The sequence below is a fragment of the Heteronotia binoei genome, chromosome 3 (genome assembly GCF_032191835.1).
Source record: "Heteronotia binoei isolate CCM8104 ecotype False Entrance Well chromosome 3, APGP_CSIRO_Hbin_v1, whole genome shotgun sequence".
Classification (NCBI taxonomy): Eukaryota; Metazoa; Chordata; class Lepidosauria; order Squamata; family Gekkonidae; genus Heteronotia; species Heteronotia binoei.
In genome coordinates, this window is record NC_083225.1 from 28804159 (window position 1) to 28825589 (window position 21431).

Below are 21431 nucleotides of genomic sequence, written 5' to 3' on the forward strand. Positions count from 1 at the left end.
TTTGGGAGACTTGCGATGAACCGGCTGACTGGCACCTCCGTATTTACTTACTGCTTTTATAACCCTCCTTTTTTCAGTGAGACTCAAGGTGAATTACACAATGAAAAACCCATGCAAGAGTAACAATATGCAACGATCCAATTAAAAACAACAGACATCCAAAGAATACAATAAAACATACAATAAACAATGTAATTAAAACCGGATTACAAAAACCAGAGAATGAACAAGGGGGGAAAAGCCCTGTATAATACATACTGCAAAATGGGATTACAAAACTGAAGAACACTGCAACAAAAACAGTGCAATGAGATGGATCCAGTTGAGTTTCCCTTTCATTTTTACCCAGTTTTTCTCTTTATGACAGCCGGTATCTCATATGGCTTTTGTCCATGTACAGTCTACTTGGGTAGTCAAAGGGGGATCTTCCTTCCTTATTCAACAGTGGAAAAACTGGGTTGATGTAACTGTATGAACAAAGCACTGAGAACTGTCTACAAAAAATCACAGACCACGAGTTCTGTTTGTGCAATAGCTCTTGCATAGATGGAGACAAGAAAAAGGCCAGTACCTGCTTGCATTAGGTCAAGATTTTTTGCATCCCCACTTGTGTTTCCATTTGTGCAAGATTTTGTGAAACTGATTTCTGGGTATTGTAATATATAGGAAGAAAAGTGCTAGGTGTTGCCCAAGATATTGCACCAGCAGAACATTATTTGCTGAATCCAAAGCAGTAACTACATTATATCATATATCTAATAGTCGTGTGGGCCTATTTGTGGTCCACAATGACAGAAAACAATAGTTCTGCAAACTTGAAGGAATCTCCAGGTTTGCAGCAAAATCAGAAAAAGTTAAAAATACACTGGGGATTTTAACTTTAAGCCACCTCCGCCAATCAGAGCATTGTCAGTGCGCACTCAGACAGTGCAGAAGCCACTGCCATGCTCCAGGGAGCTTCCACTATCTTCACCCTAATTGGTGCAGCTTCTGGGGGTAAGGCAGCTGCTGTTAGGCAGAAGGAGAAGGAGAAGAAGAAGAGTTGGTTTTATACTCCATCCTTCACTACCCAAAACCAACTCTTCTTCTTCTTCTCCTCCTTGTTGTGAAAGCAATGTCACCCCAGAGTCGGAAATGACTGGTGCTTGCACAGGGGACCTTTCCTTTCCCTTCACTACCCAAAGGAGCCTTGGAGCAGCTTACAATTGCCTTCCCCGCAACAGACACCCTGTGAGGTGGGTAGGAGAAGAGTGTAAAGAGGAAGAAGCAAAGGGGGAAATGAAAAGTCTTCTCCAACAAGTTCCTTGAGGGTCCACACTTGTAACCAACTATTAATCATCAGTCATTCTAAGTGATGGGTGAGCTCCCCCCCCCCCGGTAATTGAATTATTAAATCATTTCTGAATCACTCCTACCCCAACCCCCAACTCTTCCAACCATTCACTCAAGTACTGCTGAAGTGATGTCAACAGTACCAAGGAAGAAGATTCTCCCCCACCACCACTCATCTCTTGCACTAAACTTTTCTGGCTAGCATGTCAATTACCAGGGATGCTGGGGAATGTAGTTTTCCAAGGGTGCTGGGCATCCTTAGTATGAAGATCAGGAGCCCTGCAAGGCGGAGAGTTCTGCCCTTTTCCACCACAGCAGCTGCCCAGTGGGTGAGGTGAATGACTGGAAAGGATAGGGAAGTTCTTCTTCAGCTCACAATACAGCCTCAGTGGAATCAGACTTGTAGGTGATTAGAAATAAACATTATGAGCTGGTGAAGTTAATAATTCAAACCCAGTGGTTACTGATTCTGGAAAAATCATTCCTTGCACTGGAAAATGAAATGGCAGGCAAACCACAATGATGGGCCCCTTAAAAACAAGCACTTGCTGTTGAAAAGGCAATGGTCTTTTCACAAGTAGTTGTTGACTGACACCTGAGGAAGATTCACCGAGCGCTAGATGAACTTCTCCCATTATTTTTGAGCCTAAGAACAAATATGGTGGGACATCACCAGAGGTCAAGACTCTCAGGCAGCTGTTCAAGTCACACCCCTTCAATGATGGACCAATAGCAGCCATCAGAACCATCTAGTACCTGATGCTCTTCCTTGGTGTTGATGCTATTCCATCATTCCTTTTCCTCTGGCCAGAAAAATGATACAAACGAGTGACTGAACAATGAGCGGGGGGGGGGGGGGAGGCAAGGAGGAAAAGCAACAGTTTCCATAGCAGTAGTTGACTGTACTACACCATGAAATCTCCAACTCTAAAAAACATTAAGGGCTGCGATCAGATGGGCAGTTTGGCCTGATATAGTTGCTTTACTGTAATGGAGTAAATGGGGTCATTCACACACCCACATCTGGTAGGTGTTCCCCAGTCGTACTCACACCATCATAACATGAGTTGGAGATGCAGTAAATAGACAGCAGATGAATTCTGGTGCTTTCAGATTCCCACACATTCATCCCATGTTGCCAGATGTCTGAACTCCCCCGGTGCGCGCTGAAACCAATTTAGAAGTGTGAACCTTTAGTTCTGGTTTTGTTGTTCTTTTTTTTTAAATGGTAGAGCATATGCATATGGGGACTCATGCACACCCAAGAGATGGTTTAAAAAATGTCATTTAAAAAAAAATAAAGAAGACCAGACCATGCACTCCACGGTTGATATCACAGCCTTTTTTTGTAGCAGGATCTCCTTTGTATATAGGCCACACACCCCTGATATAGCCAATCCTCCAAGAGCTTACAGTAGGCCCTGTAAGAAGAGCCCTGTAAACTCTTGGAGGATTGGCTACATCAGGGGTGTGTGGCCTAATATGCAAAGGGATTGCTGCTGCAAAAAAGGCCCTGGTTGATGTGCAGCACTAATCTGAACAGTCAACCACAAAAAAAGTGCATGATGAGGCTGGATTAGGGTGGGAATCCAATCCAAAATCTCTGTTACAAAATTCGATCGCGTAATTAGGGGCACAGTCAAACCATGCCAACCGGCCAGTCTGACTGCAGCCTATGACACCATTTTACCTGCAGCCTTTATAGAAAGTCAAGGGGTCAAGTTTGGGAACATATGCCGGGGGAGAATCCTCCAGTGTTGAGGCGTGCTCAGTTTGAGTGAACATTCATTTCTTATTTTTATGCCATTTTTAAAATAAGCTACTTGCTAGCTTCAAGAAAGAAACAAGTTCATAATCATTATTATTCCGGACATGAATCTTTTTTTGGAAACATTTTTTTTATTCAAATGGCTACATGGTAGCACATAAGCCATGAATAATCTCCACTGAGCAGCAATGTGCTTGGAATTTTTTTTTTTGCAGAAGTGGACTTAAATCTCTCGGGAAATGATAGGAACTGTATGCTATAAATTCCTCTAATGCTGGCGCTATAAATTTGACTTTATGAAGCCTGCCCCTGCCTCTGCTTTACAGAGGACTTCGGCTCCTCTCTTCTTTTTACACTTTTCAAATATTACTTGCATCAAGAAGGTGAAAGGCTTTGATGCTTCTTTAATACCTACGGCAGCTGAAAATCACTTCAAACAGAGGCATCTCCAAAAAGGGTCTGTGCCGTGGCCAGATGGATGTGGAAACACAGCACATCTGAATCAATTCAAATGATGAGCTAAAGGAAGACAGAAATTGTTCAAAATAAACTCGTTAATATAACAGGTTCTCCTATCTGACTCTCATTCCTCCTGGCAGACCTGGTGACCTATATCAGTAAAAAGTATTACAATGGGGCCATCCGCAGAAAAAAAACAGGGAAGTTTAGGAGCTCTCTTGGTATGGAGGAAAATATTTGTTTGTAAATTTTAAAAAAATCTTGACAATGGATGAGTGCAGGGGTCATTTTGTAGAAAAATAGGTGGTGGTGCTCATTAGCATAACTCATTAGCATATGCTGTCCTACCCCCAGCCAAAAGCAACCCAACTCAAGAAAGGAGAGCCCTGGACAAACAAGGCCTGCTTGGCTTGGCTAGAGATCCAGCCAGCCCAAGCAGATCTCGCTCACCTGGGGCTCTCTTAGGCTGCCCCTCCCCCCAGTCAAAAGACCAGAAAGCCACCTGCTGCCCAAAATCACATAAGAAGTGGAGAAAGGGTGTGTGGGCTTCTCCAGGAGTTAATGAGGGTTGCTGGGGGTGTAGCAAAGCTCCTGATGGCTGGCTGGCTGGCCCCTCTCCTAATCCAGGGATTGTTATGCAGCTACACCTACTATTCAATGGACAAGTTGGGGGGGAGGAAGATGGGGAACCCTCAGAAAGGTTCGGGATCTGCAATAGCTATGGCTGACCCAAGGCCATTCCAGCAGCTGCAAGTGGAGGAATGGGGAATCAAACCTGGTTTTCCTAGATAAGGGTCCATACACTTAGCCACTACACCAAATTGGCTCTCAAAAAAGAAGAAAAAGCCCTGGCTGATAGAATGAACAGAGCTGTTGGTTGGCTTGGATGATGACAGGACCATGGCTACTGAGGATTTTCTATACAATCTCTTCTGCGTGAAGAAGATGCCTGGTATAACCCTCACAATTTCCAGTTAAAGCAAATTGGTAGGTGATATGGTAGATGATATTACTGAGCTTTTCCTGAGACCCTGAAGAGCTGATATCCATCAGAGTAGACAGTACTGGCCCTGATAGACAGTCTATAGATCAGTGGTCTTGTAGACCTCGATAGACCAATGGTCTCATTCGGTGTAAGGCAGCTTCATGGGTTCATGTTTACATGTGTTTACGACAGAGCAGCTAATGTGAATAGGCAATACTGACCACAATAGACCAAGGACTGGCTCAGCTGGAAGGCATCTTCTTAGTTTCTTCAGTCATAGCAACTTGTATTCCAGCACACAATGAACTGTTCTTGACTTGACTACAAAGTTTGGTGTAGAGAGCCAGCTTGGTGTAGTGGTTAAAAGCAGTGGACTCTAATCTGAAGAACCAAGTTTGATTTCCCATTCCCTCACATAAAGCCAGCTGGGTGACCTTAGGTCAGTCAGAACTCTCTCAGCCCCACCTACTTCACAGGGCGTCTGTTGTGGAGAGAGGAAGGGAAGGTGATTGTAAGCCACTCCCAGACTCCTTTAAGTAGTGAAGGCAGGGTATAAAACCTTCTCCTCCTCCTCCTCTTCCTCCTCCTTCTCCTTCTCCTTCCTCCCAGACCCTCGACCTCCAGACTATGACCTCTAACAGGAAACTAGTTCTATCCCCTTGTTACAATGATCACTGGTGTTTCTCAATTGTGTGGTATTTGAAGCCAAATACCTCACCCAGTCATTTGCCATGAAAAGAAAAGAGCTTTCACTATGGTTCCATTAGCATGATTTGCTTTGCCTGGATATCTGCTTCTTTTTAAAAAAAAGAAAGAAAAAAAAGAAATGCCTTTGAAGATGAGTGACTTTCCTGAACAATAAAGGATTTACAAGGAAGATGCTGATATTTTGCAGTACGCTAGGAAGCTCAGCGCATTTGGGGAATTCATAACAACATAGATCCACTTAATTAATACTGAATTACAGTGAAAATCCTATTAAAGTACATATGACATTCACATTAATACAAAATGAGTTCATCAAGAATAATGTTATCACAAGAAACACTGGGGGAATTAATAACGGCTAGACAATTACTGAGCTGTCGAAGCCACCACTGCAGAAGTCAGTTCAGCTGAACTGGAAAAGCGAACCACAGCAAATGTGTTGACTTCATTTTGTGGAGAAAGAAGTGCGGATCAATTGAATTTCCATGCAAGAGCATGTGGGATGGAATGCAAAGCCTCATGCAAGGATCAGCCACCTTCTGCAGGGGCTATGGCGGGGTGGCCAAACTTGCTTAACATAAGGGCCACATAGAATAAATGTCAGATGTTTGAGAGCTGCAAGACATGAGCGTCAGATGTAGGTAGGTAGGTAGGAAGGAAGGAAGGAAGGAAGGAAGGAAGGAAGGAAGGAAGGAAGGAAGGAAGGGAGGGAGGGAGGGAGGGAGGGAGGGAGGAAGGAAGGAAGGAAGGAAGGAAGGAAGGAAGGAAGGAAGGAAGGAAGGAAGGAAGGAAGGAAGGAAGGAAGGAAGGAAGGAAGGAAGGAGGGAGGGAGGGAGGAAGATGGGAAGGAAGAGGTAGAAACAAAGCAACTTTAAATGTAAATGCATTCTCCACGCTGCCAGCTGGCTTGGCAAACTGAGAAATACCTTCTCTGTGACAGTCAATGGGGCAGTGGGGGCTACAAGAGCCACCCAATATGTGTGAAAGAGCCACATGTGGCTCCTGAGCCAAAGTATGGCCACACCTGAACTATGGCTTGGTGGTAGATCATCTGCTTCGCATGCAGAAGGTCTTGGGTTTACTCCCTGGAATCTCCAGCTAAAGGGATCAGGGAGTAAGTGATGTGAAAAACCTTTGCCCAAATCCCTCCAGAGCTGCATCATTTCAGAGTAGGCAATACTGAATTTGGCAGATCACCAGTCTGATTCAGCATCTATGTTCAATATGTTATGCTGAATGCCCATACATCCTGCATGTTTGTGTGCATCTGTCTGTAAGAAATAGCCAACACACATCCATAGAGGATACAAAGAAGAGGCTCTGGGTCATCCCAGTTGGATCTTGGGACCGTCTGCACATGAACACATGTGACTTATATTGAATTGGAACTTCTAGTCCATCAAGGTCAAGGTGGAATTCTAGCAGGAGCTCCTTTGCATATTAGGCCACACACACCCTGATGTAGCCAATCTTCCAAGAGCTTACAAGGCTCTTTTTTGGTAAGCTCTTGGAGGATTGGCTACATCAGGGGTGTGTGGCCTAATATGTAAAGGAGTTCCTGCTAGAATTCCACCTCTGATCAAGGTGGATCACTAATGTCTACACAGACTAGCTAAAGTTCTCCAAAGCCATAGGTTGAGGTCTTTCACATGACCTCCTGCCCCATCCTTTTTAACTGGAGATGGCAGGAATGGAACCTGGAACTTTTTGCATAACAAGCAGATGCTCTGCCACGAAGCCACAACTTCTTCCTAGTTACTGGGGACAGCCAAGTTGTGTTCCAAGGTTGCATTCAGCATGCAAAATCTTTTCTTACAGTACAAGTAGGTATTTTATAAAACCCCTTTTCTTTCAATCAAGCTGACTGACACTCCTCAAAGGACACAGCTTTTTAATTAGCCTTTTCTTTCTTTTAGATGTTTCCATCTCAACCTCATCAAATAATTGCTTATATCAGAAACGCTGAACAATATGAATCAAAATCTCTTTCTCTATGATACCCTATCAATGAATACCTCACTGAGAGCCAGTTTGGTATAGTGGTTAAGTGTGCGGACTCTTATCCGGAAGAACCGGGTATGATTCCCTACTCCTCCACTTGCACCTGCTGGAATGGCCTTGGGTCAGCCATAGCTATTGCAGGAGTTGTCCTTGAAAGGGCAGCTGCTGTGAAAGCCCTCTCAGCTCCACCCACCTCACAGGGTGTCTGTTGTGGGGGGAGAAGATAAAGGAGATTGTAAGCTGCTCTGAGACTCTGATTCAGAGAGAAGGGCGGGGTAAAAATCTGCAATTCTTCTTCTTCTATAATGTAATCCCCATGAATCCAATATATAGAAAGATGATGCATTTTTAAATTTTATTTTATATTATTATACTTGATGAATAAGATGTACATACAAAGATCATTGATGTGACTTCTGCAATTTGTTTATATCTACATCATACTTACTTGTGGTACTTACCTACCAATAGAAACGCTTATTTGTGTTTGCATTTGATTATTGTAATTTTTTGCTTATAATTTATTGAAATAAAGTTTTTTTAAATTAAAAACCCCTGCTTTTTATTTTTTTAAAAAATAGACCAAAAAGAGAGAGAAATTTACAAGATATTTTTGTCTTAGGACCCTTATGACAAATGACACCATTGACTGAAGTTGTAAATTCCAGTAGGGGAAGATTTCACATTGCCGCCCTCATTCCACAGTGCTCCAAGGAATGAGAGTTGAATGAGGGGGATGATGTCATAGACCTAGGGTTGATGCCATGCCTTGGAAATGAACCACGTTGACGCTGCTGTCTCCATGAAAACTCCTTTTCAAAAATAAATAATATGAAAGAAAAAGATGGAAAAGATCTGGATAGTGTGTTCAGCCTCCTCTTGTTGTACAATTATGTAAACCGCAGTTCCGCTTTCCACAGTTCCAAGAGCACTGTTAATATTTCTTCAGCCTTTCAGTGCTCCTGACATGATAGACAGCCAGCATTTCCTATGAGCTAACACTACTATTGGAAATGGACTATATCTTTGTAAGATATCCAGGTAGTAGTAGCCCAAAGTGGGGCCCTGAATGTAACCCCCCCTCTCCCTCTTCACTCAGGCTCTTTTTTGCTGTGAGCTAGTGATGAGCAAAAGTTATCTCCTCTCTCCACAAAACTCCACCCTTCCAAGACTTGACCCCCCCCCCAAATCTCCAAGAATTTCCCAACCTAGAGCTGACAAACCTACATGATTGCCCTCATCCAAAAGACACCCCTAAATGTTGTCCTTTAGTTGTCCCCCAGGATGATGAAGAAGAAGACGACGACATTGGATTTATATTCCGCCCTCCACTCAGAATCTCAGAGTGGTTTACAATCTCCTTTGTCTTCCTCCCCCACAACAGACACCCTGTGAGGTGGGTGGGGCTGAGAGGACTCTCACAGCAGCTGCCCTTTCAAGGACAACCTCTGCGATAGCTATGGCTAACCCAAGGTCATTCCAGCAGCTGCAAGGGCAGGAGTGGGGAATCAAACCCGGTTCTCCCAGATGAGAGTCCGCACACTTAACCACTACATCAAACTCGCTCTTGCTTAATAGGATCCATTCACTTTTATGGAAGAAAATAAAGAGAAACTTTCAAGAACTGTGGGACATGGGCAAAAGTTCCTCTTTTGGGCTCTACCCATTGTCACTCAGGCCTCTCCTATCTGTATAGCCCCACCCCAAGTTCTGTTTTCTAGGGCTCTGCTGCAGAGTGACAAACTGTTGAGAGAGCAGAAAGCAATGCTGAGAGCAGGGATGCATTTTATATATATATATATATATATATATATATATATATATATATATATATATATAAATCTGATTAGGAAACAAGGCGGGTTGTTCTGTTTAAATCAGCCTACTTAATAAAACTGTCATTTCACTGTACCAAGTACAATTTGGAATCAAATTTTCTTTTCCCCCAATTCTTTTCCTTCCTCCTGCTGCTTTACACTTTAAAGCCCAGAGATGTTTATATTTGCTATCTATCCTCCTTCACAGGAGAGCAATTTTTATGTTTTATTACTAATTTATCTTATAGCATTTCACTCTACACAACAGGGTTTTAAGTGCTTACCAGATGCTGGAATGCATGAATTACAATTGTTTTGTTGGCTTTTTTAAAAAAAACTTTTAAAATGGTTTTGTACTTGAGTTTCAAGACAACTCTGTGGGGGCTTTTTTGGTCTCTCTGAAGACGTTGCTCTCAGGCATGCAATAGACCCCCACTATCATTCCCGGCTTTGCTCTGTGACAGTATCGGACTGGATTGCTGTGATGTTAATTGCAGGGAATCACCAAGGTTTCGGCGGAATTCACTTTTATGTGTGCTTTGAGCAGCAGCGCCAACTACATTATTAATTGTCATTAGGATCCATAATATTTAATTGAACCCAATCATTTATTCTGTTTTGATTTCGTTTTCATGCAGAGTAAACATAAGCTCTCCCTTGTTGCACAGACTTTTAGCAAAATTGAGAGAATCCCAGAAGGAGCTTGAAAACAGGCCTGCGGAAGCTGAGCAGAGATTACCAGGTGCTGTATATCTGAATTGGTTTTGCTTCTTGCCCAGGACTGGAAAAATAGGTGGGCAGGGATTGCTTGGCAGCTAGGAGACAGGAATCTTGATTAGGGCCAGGGGTGGAATTCTAGCAGGGGCTCCTTTGCATATTAGGCCACACACCCCTGAGGTAGCCAATCCTCCAAGAGCTTACAAGGCTCTTTTTTTTTTGTAAGCTCTTGGGGGACTGGCTACATCAGGGGTGTGTGGCCTAATATGCAAAGGAGCCCCTGCTAGAATTCCACTCCTGACTAGGGCCATCAAATGGGGCTACGCAATTCCACAGCCAGTTTGGTGTAGTGGTTAGGCGGGCTATAATCTGGAGAATGGGAGTTGATCCCCCACTTCTCCCCTTGAAGCCAGCTGGGTGACCTTGGGTTAGTCACAGTTCTCTCTGCCCCCAAAACAATCATTTAAAACCCTAGCTTGCCACAAAGGAGCTAGAGTTTCAAGCTGCCAGACAATCTTCGGTTCTCCTGGCTGTACTATACTCACTGTCATATGATAATTATTATACAATGCCTAGGATATAGGTTGTCCTCAGGTTGTCAATTTCAAGTTGGGAAATTTCTGGAGATTTGGGGGTGGAGCCTGGGCATGGTGGCATCTGAAAATGGAATGGACCTCAGTCAAGTGTACTGCCATAGAATCCACATTCCAAAGAAACCATTTTCTCCAAGGGAATTTGTTTCTATAGACTGGAGATCAGCCAGAGCCAGATTAACAATTAGACCAAGTAGGCATTGGCCTATGGGCCCCCATACTTTTAGGAACCCTGAGCCAGCTCCCCTCACCCTGTTTTCCCCTTGTTTGCAGCCCTCCCAGCCTGCACATGCAGCCAGCAATTGAGCTACTCTTTGCCCGACTTGCCTGGTGCAGCTGCTGCTGTCGTTGCCAAATTTGCCTCTTTCTGAGTCTCCCATGCAGTTTAGTAAAAGGGGCTTTTAAGAAGGTGTCTGCAGGCTGCAGTGGGGGCCATGCGTGGCAGGGCGGGCACTCAAACTCTGAGATAATTTGCGAGGGAGCCCCCAAGCTTTTGACTGCCTAGGGGCCTCCACAGGGTTTAATCCGGCACTGATATCAGTTGTTCTTCTGGGAGATTTCCAGGCCCCATCTGGAATCAAAATTACATACTTTAATCTACTGCTTGATTTGAAATCTAGCAAGTGTTTTCCACCAGCAAGACAGCATTCGCCATGTTTCCAGTTAAGCAGATGGTTAACATAGGATATTCTTAATTCCTAGAAAGACTTTTCTACTTTAGTACTGATAGATCCAGGTGGGCAGCCGTGTTGGTATGAAGCAATAGAACAAAGTAGAAGCCCAGTAGCACCTTTAAGACTCACGAAGTTTTATTCAGAACGCAAGCTTTTGTAGCGTGCATACGAAGCATTCGTGTCTGAAGAAGTATGCACGCACATGAAAGCTTACATTCTGAATAAAACTTTGTTGGCCTTAAAGGTGCTACTGGACTCCTACTTTGTTCTACTACTTTAGTATTGTTGAGTTTCTTCCCTCTCTACCCTCGTCCCCATCTCTGGTTTGCCATGCTAAGGAAAAAAAAGAACACCATGAAATAAATAGAACTGAATGCAATGAGGTTTGTTTCATTTTTTCCCTGCTTCGTCTTGTCTCTCCCCCCCCTTTATTTTCTTTCTTCATTTTGTAATGGAGGGGTTTTGAAACCATCTTCTAGGGGGCTGCTAGTAGGCTATGTTTTTGACTTGATGGATTACAACCAGACCAGTGGAGATCTTCCATATGGGATGAAAAAGCTGTACATAACCCACAAGTCCAGTGCTTATTTCACTGAATGTCAGTGGGACACTGCACTTTACTGTCCGAATAGGCAACAAGAATCCAGTTTGGTGTCGTGGTTAAGTGTGTGGACTCTTATCTGGGAGAACCGGGTTTGATTCCCCACTCCTCCGCTTGCACTTGCTGGAATGGCCTTGGGTCAGCAATAGCTATCGCAGGAGTTGTCCTTGAAAGGGCAGCTGCTGTGAGAGCCCTCTCTGCCTCATATGGTGTCTGTTGTGGGGGAAGGAGATGAGTCTCTGATTCAGAGAGAAGGGCGGGGTATAGATCTGTGGTCTTCTTCTTCCATGGGACAAGCCCATGAACAGCCAAACAACCAGTCAACAAAACATTGGCTCACAGCTTGTGCCCAGTGGGTGTCCCTTGCCAAAACAGGCAAAAGTAAGCTAGATATTCCCAATTCATTATTTCATAGTCTCTTATATCTTAAATAATTCATAAGGTATAGTCTGGGATGCCTTGAACTGGGTGGCCCGTGCTAGCTTGATCTCATCAGAGCTCAGAAGCTAAGCAGGATTGGCCCTGGTTTGTATTTGGATGGGGGACCACCAAGGAAGTCAAGGGTCATGATGCAAAGGCAGGCAAAGGCAACCTACCTCTGAACATCTCTTACCTCAAAAACCCTTTGGGGTTGCCATAATTCAGCTGCCACCTAGTTTAGGATGATTCAGTTGCAAATGCCTCCCCCCTTTTTTTTGTAGCCACGTATACCCAATTATTTAAGGTAATCTGGTTTTGTTGGAATTTGGAAGCTAAACAGGGTCAGCCATGGTCCTTGGATGGGGGACCACCAAGGTAGACAAAGGGTTTCTGTGCAGAGGAAGGCAGTAGCAAATCGCCTCTAAACACCTTTTATCTTGAAACCCTACAGCGTTGCCATAAATTGGCTGTGACTCAATGGCATTCAGGTATCATTATCATACTCAGGTGCAGAGTGAGCATGAAAACCAACGGTATGTTGATGTTAAAATGTTCCAACAATAACAGCCACAACGACTTAGCAACAGCCCAAGCAAAAGGTAGCAATGCAATCTAGTCTTGGCAAATGCTTTCTAAACAATGTAACAAAAACTAAAGTTCCCATATAGTAAGAGAAAGCAATGTTCCACTAAGTCAACAGTACTATTTATTTTTATACATTCTTGCCTGGATTCTTAAGTATGTGCGTGTCTGTTATCTTATCCTCAATCTTCCTTTCTCTTCCAAGACGGAATGTGTTCCTGACACGCTGAATAGTTTTATCAGACTGCAACTCTTCCCCTCCTTGAAATGTTTTTGATATATCTTTAATTCCTCTCAGGAAAGCATGCAAGCAATAAGCTGGCTTTTCGTTTTTTTTTTTAAAAAAGCTCCCAAGTAGTGATACAGCAATACTTTAGGGGAACCCAAGGGCTTGTGCGTGCCATATGGGATTTTCGCCTCCTCTTCCTTTGATTTGATAAGCATTCCTAATACTATGAATATATGTGACTTCCCCCTTCTGGTGCAAGAAGTGTCCCAAATTGGCAGCAATTTTAAGAACATTATTATCATTTATTTCAAAAAGCAACTGGATTTGCAAGCTGTTTACACTTCAATCAATTACCGACAGAGCTTTTTTTGTATCAGGAATACCTTTGCATATTAGGCTACCCACTCCCTGCCCCCCCCCCCCGTGTAGCCAATCCTCCAGGAACTTACAGGGCTCTTCTTACAGGGTCTGTTGTAAGCTCTTGTAGGGTTGTTTACAACAGTGGGGTGTAGCCTAATATGCAAAGGAGTTCCTGCTACAACAGCCCCGATTACCAATAATAATGCAGATGTGAAAATACAGCAGTGATTCAGACCTGAATTGCACAGTTTGGAGAGATGACTGTGTGTTCAAATGCAGAACACAATGTGCGATTCAGCAAAGCTCAGATAATAATATGTATACAATTCAATACAATTACTAAAGTCTGCCTTGCAAAAATCACCTATCTATTCTATAGATGACTATCCCACACATATGAGAAGGTTGGAACATCCATTAGCAGTCACAAAGTTTTCAAACATACCACTTCATAAGCTACTTATGAAGATCACAAATGGACTCTTCAGTAACAAGTTAAGAGCTAGAGACTGATGAACAGAAGTCCCAAACTTTCTTAAACTGGGTCTCAACAAAAAACAAAACAAAAAACAATTGGATGGTCTTGGTCACAGCAAAATTGTAGGTGATAGATTGAAAACTGATATAAACACTGGAGACAGACAATCTAACAGATGAGATAAGGTTCATGTGCTGTGAGAAAAGAAATGGAGGTTTAACTCTGCAGTCTCCTTTTACAGCAGCAATGTGGAAGCCGATCTCAAATAACAAAACTGAGAGGAACTGGAAAGATTAAATCTTCTCTCAGTTCCATGCATGTCCCTGAGGCAAACGGAGGATGCCTGAGTTGTATGATTTATTTGAGGCCTTAGAGAGACAACATACAAAATAATTCCTTTGCTTGATGAAGCTACTCCAATAAAGTTTGTAAAACCATAACAAACCTGCTAAACTTTTTAAAAATGAAGATGGAATTAATGTCCTCAGGGCTTTTATTGTAGCAGGAACTCCTTTGCATATTAGGTCACACCTCCTGATGTAGCCAATCCTCCTGGAGCTTACAGTAGGCCCTGTACTAAGAGCCCTGTAAACTCTTGGAGGATTGGTTATCTCAGGGGTGTGTGGCCTAATATGCAAAGGATTTCCTTCTGCAAAAAAAAGCCCTGACTGTACTTACACAATTGGACATTCTTCCCTTGAAACTCCTTTTGTTCTCTGAAGACATTATCCCCTGCTCAGATGGATCAAATTCAGTCTCCTTTTTTTCTCATTGCACATGGAGTTTGACACTGGTACATCACATACCTGGAAGCAAGCCGTCTTGGTCTCCTCTCACATCCTCTGGATGTCTGCAACAGTTGTGCACTTTTGGATAATCGTCCTGGCTGTCACTGTGACAGAGACAATAAGGTCACCTTTTTGATTTAGCTGACCTTTATATTTTCTTGTTGTTTCCACATTAATTAGCTCTTGGCTCTTCAAGTCTATTTTTGAGCACTTAGCTTTGGAAGTTGGGAGTTGACATTAAAATAAATTGTGTGTTTAGTTGTGCTCTGGGGTGGGGGGGAGAGGTTGGAACGAAAGCAATGGAATCTCGTTGACATGTACTTCACTTGACATGGCTGACCTCTCTCAGAGCGGTTGGAAGTAGCCATGCCAATTAACATGCAAGACACATTTTACAGCAGGTTTTTTTTAAAAGGCAAATTAATCCTATCGGAAACAGGAAGTATAAAAATGAAGTGGCTGAAAGAATCAATATTAAAGCAAGATTCATCTTTTGCCGTCCCCTTCTTCTTTTGTCTTCTGTCTTTCTTAGCATCAGGATCTTCTCCAGGGAGTGCTCCCTTCTCATTTGGTGGCCAAAGTATTTGAGCTTCAGCTTCAGCATCTGACCTTCCAGTGAACAATCTGGGTTGATTTCCCTTAGGACTGACTGATTTGATCTTCTTGCAGACCAAGGGACTCTCAAGAGTCTTCTCCAGCACCATATCTCAAAAGCATCTATTCTTCTGCGCTTGGCCTTCTTTATGGTCCAGCTCTCACAGCCATACATTACTACTGGGAATACCATCGCTTTGACTACATGGACTTTTGTAGGCACGGTGATGTCTCTACTTTTTATTATACTGCCGATATTCTTCATAGCTGTCCTCCCATGGAGCAAACGTCTTTTAATTTCATGGCTACAGTCACCATCTGCAGTGATCTTGGATCCCAGAAATGTGAAGTCTGTCACTTAATGTCTCCCCCTTCCATGTCTCCCTACTTCTATGTCTCCTCCTTCTATTTGCCAAGGTGTGATGGGGCCAGATGTCATGATCTTAGTTTTTTTATGTTGAGTTTCAAGCCTACTTTTGTGCTCTCCTCTTTCACCCTCAACAAGAGGTTCTTTAGATCCTCCTCACTTTCTGCCATTAGAGTAGTGTCATCTGTATATCTGAGGTTGTTGATGTTTTTCCCAGCAATCTTAATTCCAGCTTGTGCTTCATCCAGGCCAGCATTCCACATGATGTACTCATAAAATGTATAAAATGCAAGACTCTGGCAGGGCACATTTAAAATACGAGATTTTACCATTATAAGGGTGAATAAAGAAAATGCCACAGATATGTTAAGTGACTGGGAAGCTGGTTCTGTAATTCGGAAGAGTTATTGAGGTCTGCAATACAAATAGCAACAGGTACTGTATATCGGGAACTAATGACTACCCTCAATATTTTCCCTTCTTCTATAATTCACATGGAGTCCCAAGACACCAGTCAGGGTTCCTTCTCTGTCTACTGAAGACTAGTGGTGTATGACGGTTTGTTGTATAGCCTCAGGAGTATAGGGATCTGGACAACAGAATCCCCAATAGGATTCCAATGAATCCCCAACAAAATCTTCTGTTTCCCATGGATGATCCCAGTGATCACCCACCAAAGCTTAAGCCTGGTCACATCTGGAAAAAAAGCTTTTCGTTTGGGATGAGATTGGGTAGTTGAGGCCAAAAGGTAGCATTTTGTCCAAATACCAGAGCATCACCATGATGTCCCAACATGATCATGTAGACACTGGAAGTGAAATCACCACATCATCGGTGATGCAACCTAGGCTTCTTTCTCATTCCTTCACACCACCTGATTGCCAGGGGGGACCTGGTACCCTAAGCCTCTTTGAGGGTTATTGTTCCTTAGAACCCCTCAAAATAGTTATCTCTGCCACCTCTAGGGCTTTGCCATGTGAACTCTTCTGCCAACAGTTTCTGACTCAGATCTCTATATAAATGCAAAAGATTTGGATGCTATGACTGTGTTCTTTGGATGCTATGACTGTGCAGCTTGCTTCCTCTTCCACAGCACAGAGTACTTGCATTTGTACAATGAACATTGATATCCATTGATCTTACATAAACAGAAGTACTACAATGAAGCAAGCAGAATGTGGTCATATGATCCAAGACTTTTCAATGATTGGCTTCCAGTTCTGGCCTCCAGGTGCCATAGCCGCCCCAGTCCCCTGGAGAGTATATAAATTCTGGGAGTTTGCAGCCAATGAGAGACCATGGATCCTCAGTGGGAGAGAAGGGGAAGGTTATGAGAAGGGGGTTAGAAGAGGCAGAAGTAGGCTAAATTGTCAGGGTTCCGACAGATATATAGTGACATAAGGATTGGATAGGGATAGGACAAAGTATCCTGTGTTAGGCAGGTTAGTCAACATTAGGACAGTGGTGGGTTAGGGATGGGTGAGACATCCTGAGATGTCAGCTAACTTTAGGTTCAGAAACTGAGCCAGTGGGGGCAAACCACACTGAGGAAGCATAGAGATTAAATAGATAAGGTCCACACCTCTAGTAGATAAGTGTGATTAAGGAGCAGTGAATTGATCAGAGATCCCAGTGTTGACTGAACCTTTCTCAGATAAAATTACTCCATCTTTCTCACCAGGAATAACAGCCTGTCAGTTGTGTAACTCTGGCCGCCGGCTTGGTGTTATAATGATTCTTAAGAATCCAGCTTAACTGTGAAAACTGTTAAATTTTTACAGTCTTTTACTTGTCAACCAAAAATATGCTCCTTCAGAAGAAACAGTGTGGCTCAGTGGAAGTGCCTTGGCTTGGCGCACAGAAGGTCCCAGGTTCAACCCCCAGTATCTCTAGTCAAAAAGAACCAGGCAGTAGGTGATAGACCTCTACATGAGACCCTGGAGAATCACTGCCCGTTTTAGTGGACAACAATAACCTTGATGGACCAATGTCATCCAGTGTACAGCAGCTTCTTTTGTGGTGTTAAAAGAAGGGCTCTGACTGTGTGAGTCAAAAGAAAAGGGGGACGGAGGGCCCTGAACCTAAGCTGCCATGTTCATTTCCCTTCAAGAAATTATTTCGTTTCCTTAATGTCTACATTGAGTGTTAATGACCACTTGGGAACACACAATTATTGGATGGTAGCCTCCATTAACTAGCCACTGATTGCTGTGATGGGTGGAACAACTCACCCATCACAGCCTAACTGGATTGAATGTACATTTTTAGATTACTATTGTGTTACCCAAACTTTCTGGATGGGCTGGACTACAAATGTATACCAGGAACATATATAATGTATTCTTCTATTGTCTCTGTTCTATATATTCTGTTTCTTTAGTTGTTGTAGATTTTCCGGGTTGTATTGCCATGGTCTTATCATAGACCCTGACCAAGACTCCAGCCCTACAGCCCGGAAAATCTACAACTAATGAACTCCGACCGTGAAAGCCTTCAACAACATATTCCGTTTCTGTTGTTTAGTAGTTATTATTTATTCATTTAAACATTTCTACGCCACCTCTCCTTATAGTTCAAGGCAGAAAATAAAATAACAGATCTCAAATCTCTATCCCTTCCCCTCCTTAAAAGATGTCTGCCAACTCAAACCCACTCAAAAGTCCTGCCAAATACGCAGGCCTTGCAGAACCTCCTGAAAATCTCCACGGCTCTCACCTCTTCAAGGAGTCCATTCCATAGAACCAGAACCCCAGTGGAAAAGGACCAGGCTCTTCCAGACAAGCCACCCTGAGTGGTGAAATAGCCAACAGTGTTTGGCACACAAGGACATATGGAAAGAGACAGCCCTTCCCATTTGAATGTCTCTACACCCTAATGGCTACTTGAGAAGAATAGTAAAAAAAACTTTTAGCATAGAAATCTTGGAATTGAAGATTGAAGATATTGAAGATATTGGATTTATATCCTGCCCTCCACTCAGAATCTCAGAGCGGCTCACAATCTCCTTTACCTTCCTCCCCAACAACAGACACCCTGTGAGGTGGGTGGGGCTGGAGAGGGCTCTCACAGCAGCTGCCCTTTCAAGGACAACCTCTGCCAGAGCTATGGCTGACCCAAAGCCATTCCAGCAGGTGCAAGTGGAGGAGTGGGGAATCAAACCCGGTTCTCCCAGATAAGAGTCCGCACACTTAACCACTACACCAAACTGGCACACTTAATCACACTGGCAAATAAATTAAAGTTTATTTGAATTACAAATGTGACCTCATGGTTTTTCTTTCAATATCATATCATATATTCATGCTAAATTATAATAAAAATGCTCATCTATTCTTGGAGAAGTTCTTTTATATAGAAATGGACAGTTCAAGATCCATTTCTATATAAAAGAACTATGTTCAGGTTCCTCATTGTGTCAGATAGCCTTGCAAAACAGCTCATGGGAACAGAGGATGAGAAGGACAAATTCCTTTATGGAGAAGTAGTGGTTGCTAAAATAAACATCCTGCCAAAGGTATTTTTTTAAGAGGAAGACAGGAGGTGTTATGTTCATGTGGTTAGCAAAATGTATAAAGAGCATTTAACATACTGAAAAGATTTTTTTTTTTAAAGTTTGGTATGAAATACCAAAGAAATACCATGTATTTCTGTTTTGAAGTTAAATGCTTTGACAAGCTTTCAGAATGGTTCCAACTGACCAAAAAGAAACCCTGTGTAGGTTTCTAAAACAGGCTTCTTGTAGATTTCTTTTAAATGATATTTTGTGACTGAAACATAAAGGGGGGGGAAGGCAGCTTTTTGTTCAAATTTACAGAATTCTCTTCTCTACTAAGAACCCTGTGGTGCAGAGTGGTAAAGCTGCAGTACTGCAGTCCAAGATCTGCTCACAACCTGAGTTCGATCCCGGGGGAAGCTGGGTTTTCAGGTAGCTGACTTGAGGTTGACTCAGCCTTCTATCCTTTCAAAGTCAGTAAAATGAGTACCCAGCTTGCCGAGAGTAAAGTGTAAAGGACTGGGGAAGGCAATGGCAAACCACCCCATAAAAAGTCTGCCATGAAAACATTGCGAAAGCGACATCACCCCAGAGTCGGAAATTACTGGTGCTTGCAAAGGGGGGTTACCTTTACCTTTTACTTCTCTGCTACATCTTTCTTCTCACATGGTTTTTGTCCTGTGATCCCCAGCATCACTTTTCCACATAGTCAAAGGGGTTCCCATCTCCCCTTTTCACCAGAAGTAAAGCTGATTGGATCCAGCCCAGGATCTTTACCAGGGAAAATCTTGACAAATTGATTAAAAGTTTGGGGCATACTTAGAAAAAACATTGCTCTGGATAAATCCTCCATAACTTCAGTTAATTACACATTGGTACCTACCTGCACAGACGAGCAAAAATGAATGTTTCTCTATGGTTCTGGAAAAGTAATAGACTAGATTCCTCCCTCCGCCCTTGCTTGAATTTGCTCAACAGGGATGGATTCTGAGGACAAATGGTGACTATGATTAATATAGAACATCTATTCATTAAATTTGTTTGTTCTAAACAAACTGTAGGTCTCTTTAAGAGTAGATTGTATGTCTTAGCATGTCCAGCTACTGCTGGAAAGAGTTATTTCTCGGGACAGAGAAATTCATGAAGGTGGGTGCCGCTGGGATAAGAACTCACAGGAGAGCAAGGATTTATATACCAACTCTGTTGGTTTTAACACGACACTATTTTTTATCTAGAAGGTTTTTTGGAGCTTTACAACCACACACTTGAAAACCAATTTATGGGGCTTCTAAGCCTAGAAAAAGGTTTCTTTAACTTAGAGGAAACTTAGGGGGAGGAGATCCCTGAGGTAAAAACTTTACAGAGGGTAACCTTCATATAACATCTGTTGACAGAACAGCATTTTTTTTTTAATTTTGAAGTTTCTAAAAACTTCTGCCTTGGATCCTAAGCAGTATGAGTGGAGTGAGGTGGCAACTTCCCTATGTTCACCCCTCTTCAAGTGGTCTTCCTCAAAATCATTCTCCTTCATTTTATCAACATCAGAAGGATGGAAGGCTGAGTCAACCTTGAGCTGGCTACCTGAACCCAGCTTCCACCAGGAGATTCCCCCCTAATTGCATTTCTCACCATGGATCAAAATATTTTAACACCATCCCTTGCAGAGCTTCCTGTCCATTCCGTCACAACACTATATACTACTATTCCCCTCTTCAACATTCTTCTTATGGCCTGTTGAACTAACTACTGCTTCACAGCCCCTCCTCAACAAAATGGTCCCTGGAGCTGATACTCCCAGTCGGCTGTACATGTAACAATGAAATCAGTGTGCAGCCATGACAGATTTAGATACTGTTCCGCATCAGTGTGAATTTGCATTTACATTCTCCTCACACATTTTTACAAAAGATACAATTGATACATAAATCCAGCCTGCACTCAGCCAATGGGACACAGCCTAAAAAGCAAAGCAGTTGATATTAAAATTCTATGTGATAGGATTTAAGGTTTCTTTGATCTCAAGAAAAGGAGGTCAAGCTATTGTCAGGCTATTCTGTCTCTGATCGCTTAATTTTGAAAAGCCCTGGTATTTCCGAAAGCTTCTTCACAAGGCTTCTTAAAAAATGGTACTCTGCAAAAATAAAAATGCCAAGGTTCCTCGTTTAAATGGTCACTTTCAGCACTTCTTCATTCCTCTCTTCCAGTTGTTTGGCTATCAAACTATAAATATGTTGTTCAGTCGCACAGTTGAGTCCGACTCTTTGCGACCCCATGGACAAAATAAATATATTTTCCCTATGTATACTTCCTCGCATGTTTCCCGGAGAGCACTTTGGTCAGGGTCACGAAATCTGCTCTCAATCCCTGGCCTTAAGGAGGAAAGGCTCGTGACAACTAGAGCCAGGGCCTTTTCTGTTGTAACCCCATGCTGGTGGAACGAGCTCCCTGAGGAGAGCATGCACAGT